This window comes from Chrysochloris asiatica, unplaced genomic scaffold (genome assembly GCF_000296735.1).
Source record: "Chrysochloris asiatica unplaced genomic scaffold, ChrAsi1.0 scaffold00011, whole genome shotgun sequence".
Taxonomy (NCBI): Eukaryota; Metazoa; Chordata; class Mammalia; order Afrosoricida; family Chrysochloridae; genus Chrysochloris; species Chrysochloris asiatica.
Window position 1 is genome coordinate 19,695,764 of NW_006408529.1, and position 4,775 is coordinate 19,700,538.

Sequence of the window (4,775 nt, forward strand, 5' to 3'; positions counted from 1 at the left end):
ACCAGTGAGAACTGGTTGGGCACTTAGTGGGCATTCAAAATGGTAGTCTATATAGCAAGCATTATTATTAAATTATATGTTAAATTGAAAGATTTTAGTTAGGATTCCTTAGTATTTTCAAATATCTCACTTTTCTTATTCTCTCAACCACAAATGTCTTGTCCTTTCCTATTTTGTATCTCATATTCTAATATTTTATGAAGCTTTATGAGCTATTTTAAAATATGATGAATCATTCTTGTGAAGAATAATTTTAGTGAATTATCTTATTTTCCATGCCAGTAATGTAACTGTTTCCAAGTTCATTGTGCAACATTTCAAAGACACCATGATTGTGAACTATAATCACAGGGTATTATAGTTCCAATGTATTCAAAGCACAAAAGTAATTAAAAAAAAAAACAAAGTTAACAAGTTATAGGAAAAACTTGCCAACATAGTATTCATAGAAAACAAATTTTCCAATGATAAAATTTACAAAAAAGAAGCTTATAAACAACACAAAAGATAGCAATAAAAGAAGCAAGTCTTAGGACCAATTTAGAGGCTGATAGCCATTCTGCATGTATTTTGAACAGTGGCACTACAAGGTAATGCACTGGACCACATGGTTGGTTTGAATTACTTGGTTGGCATTTCAAATTCACCAGCTGCTCCTTGGAAACCCTTTACAGGGTCACTATGAGTCAGAATCAACTCAATGGAACTTAGCAACAACAACAGCATAGCTAGTAAAATAGTTTTCTTTCTTGAGGACAGGTGAAAATCCTCCTAGTATTCCTAATTTGCTGATTTTCACCTTGTTTCCTTCCAGAACCAATGCACTCTGCACTTTTTTCCTTAGGCACCTCTGTCTTTCTAAAGCAATTTCTCTAACTTTTACCCTTGGGCTATTTTCCTGTCCTGTCTTATTTCAGCTTCTACCTGAAGAAATCCTTTCATCATACCTTATAAGAGCTAAGGAGTCCAAGTTCACTTTTGTCTTCCCTGAACTTCGTCTTCCATCCAAATAGTTCCAAATTATGTTGAACTTCAAGTTTATGAGTGTTTGTGAGTGTTATTCAAGGGAACAGAGAAGAAGGAAGACTTGTCAGGGATATTTCAGAAACACACAGTTCATGGCTACTTACTTCCAGCATACGTTAAACATCAAGGGATCTTTGCTTCTTCAATCCTGACAGATGATTTAGGACTTTGATTCAACTGTCCCATACTTTCTCCAATCTTTCCATCTCTTTGGCAATGTTATTCATATAGGAAAGACATTACAGTACAAAACTTATTTATAAAAGAATCAGATAAATCAAAAGAAATGCTCAATTTCTTTTAAACAATTTTGTGGAAGCAATGGAAGTTGACTTGGGACTCTTCCCCATCTCATTGTTTATACTTAACTCTCTCAAATATTGTATCTCCATGATGCTTCTTTGCTGGCCTCCTCATTAGAAATGATTTTTCTTTGCTTTTCCAGAGTCACAGCATTTCATGTTTTTCTAATGACATATGTGTAAATCAAGATCAAGCACTTGCCTTACACATACCAGAGTTTCAAAGATTGGTTGAATACAATCATGCTGTCATTTTCCATGAAAGATAAAAATGATTTGAGAACAGGGACTGAATCTTATGGCTGTAATTTTTACTGCAGAGCACACTACTCTGATGGCAGGAGATGTCTTATAAATTTTAATTGACATGGATTTAGTAGCAATGTAGTTTTTCTTTCCTTTTCAAAATGGTAAATTCAAAATCATCATGTTTATCCTTCCCATTCCCTTAAATAATTCCCACTGAGCACTAAGGAAGGTATAGTGGTAAAAACCCAGTTTGGGGAATCAGAGATAAGGTTTCAATGACAGGAAAGACGTACATATTTAGTGAGAGTATGTTGTTGTTACGTGCCGTCGAGTCAGTTCTGACTCATAGTAACCCTGTATAGGGCTTCCAAGGAGCAGCTGGTAAATTTGAACCTCCAGCCTTGAGGTTCAAACCAACCTTGCAGTCTAGTGCATCAGCCCACAATGCCACACCAGGACTCTGATCTGAGTATTGTTCTTTTCATCTGTGAAATGAAGTAAGGCCTTCTTCATAGAATGGATTTTATGTACTCACATAGATCCCAATCCAAAGATGATTTTTATTTTAATAGAGGAATCTGAGACAGACCAATGCATCCACAATAGAGGAATCATTTGTTTGTTACAGAAACTTGGATAGTTTCCATTTTTTTCTATCAACCACTTACTGGAAACCCTATACAGGGTCATGGTGAATCAGAACTATCACCACACAGCACTTAACAACATCTTTAAGCATTTGATTTATTTTCAATTTTTTTTTTCCTTATATGATTATAGATAATAATTGCAATAATAGAAGTATACAGTTCACGGTTTGCTGTGATGTTTACTGTATTTTCTGTGGGCCTAAAACCTGACTTAGCTGAAAGGGATTCAAGACTTACTTTCCACTACATTTTTCTTAGAGAAAGCAAAGTAGTCAAGGAAGAAAAATTAAGTCACAAAACAAAGTTATTCCCCATATCACTCCCTAAACTTTTTAATTTTTATAAACCCAAAGAGTTAAGTTATACTATTATTGTTGTTGTTGTTAAATTCTGTAAAGTTGGTTCTGATTCATAACTCTGTACAGGGTTTTTACGGAGCAACTGTTGAGTTTGAACCACTGACTTTGCTGTTCAAACTAAGCTTATGATCCAGTGTTTATCCTACAGCACCACACTGGACTCACCCAAGTAGTTCATCCTCCTTTCAGTGAAGTCACCACACCCTAAAACATAAATTTTCAAGCTGTATTAAGACGATGTATTGCATTGGGCAAATCTGCTGCACAGGAACTTTTTAAAGTATTGAAGAGCAGAGATGTCAGCTTGAGGACTAATGTGCGCCTGACCCAAGCCATGGTATTTTCAATAACCTCATATGGATGCAAAAGCTGGACAGTGAATAAGGAAGATCATAGAAGAATTGATGCCTTTGAGTTGTGGTGTTGGAGGAGAATACTGAAAGTGCCATGGACTGCCAAAAGAATCAATAGATCTGTTTTGGAAGAAGTGCAACCAGAGTGCTCCTTGGAGGCCAGGATGGCTAAGCTTCATCTCTCATACTTTGGACATATTGTCTGGAGGAAACAGTCACTGGAGAAGGATGTCATGCTGGGTAAGGTGGAGGGTCAGAGAAAAAGAGGAAGACCCCCAATGAGATGGATTGGCCAGGTAGCATCATTAATGGCGTCAAGTGTGGCAGCGGTAGTGAGGTTGGCCCAGGATCGGACATTGTTTCCTTCTGCTGTGCATGGGGTCGCTATGAGTCGGTTCCGACTTGATGGCACCTGAAAACAACAACATTAAGAGTTATGCTACCTAAAGGACTACTGCCAGGATTGATTCTTGACAATATTCATATCTTGAAGAATGTTGTATGACCATTTTTATTTTCACAATTTGTGTTTAAATGTATTCTAGTCTTTTTATCATGAACTTTGATTACCTGAGCACGGTTATTTCAACACTCTTGTTAAGTGCCATTAAGTTAGTTGTAAATCATAGTGATCCTGTATATGGTTTCTGAGGAGCAGGTGATGGATTTGAACCACTGACCTTGCAGTTAGCAGTATTTATAAAAGCTGCTAAAAAAAAAATTAACAGGGCATTCTATTAGAGTTAAACATAGAGTGAATACCTACTCAAAATTATTCATTCATAAGTTCTCACCAATTCACTACACTTTTTATTCTTGCATATACTTATATGAAAAATTTGTTGATGTTGCTAAGTGCTATTAACTCAGTTAATGCTCATAAAAACCTCGTATAGGGTTTCCAACCATATAGGGTTTGAACCCTTGACCTTGCAGTTAGTAGTCCATTGCTTAGCCTACAGAATCACATTGGGACTGCTGTATGAAAGACAGGAACAGGTTAAATACATTGGTTCTTCGCCTGTGTAAACAATTCGTTAAATACTTTGAGAACATTAAATAGACTAGTAAGTTTAAAGTGGCTTTAATGACATTTAGACTTTAAAGTAAATTGACCCAGGAAGTTATTTACATGGAGACAGTTGGGATCTAATGCAGACAACTAAAGAGAGTATTAATCTAAGTGGCAATCATATATTTTGGATGCTGATAGTTTATTGAAAGATCTATTAGTTACTTTAGTGTGTAAATAATCCCATTTTCCTTTCACTCACAGTTCAGATACTTTGGGAAGCACAGTCACTATGTTAGGTCATTTATTGCTAGAATGCTCCAGGAAATACTCATTTCTTTGAATGCTTTATTCACAGCCCCTGGTAACAACTAATCTAATTGTATCTTGATGGATTTACTTATTCTAGATATCGTGGTGCTGTAGGATACATACTGGACTGCTAATCAAAAGATAAGTGGTTCAAATACACTTGCTGCTCCTTGGAAACCCTATACAGGGTCACTATGTGTAGGAACTGTTATATATAATAACAGCAGATTATTCATATGTAAAAAAATACTTGTCCTTCTGTACATCACTTACTGTAATTAGCATAATTTTCAATGTTCATCTATGAGTGGTATGCATTAGATTGTGCTTTCTCTTTATGTGTACTTACCATTTTTATATGTATTTACCATTGTATATAAAAAAAGTAGGTTGACCATAATAACATGAATACAGTTAAGCTTGGGGGAGAAAAGCACACAGAACCTGCATTTGCTGATGGGCAACAACTTAAAATGAAGAGAAACAGCTGTAAACATCCATTGAAAATTGGA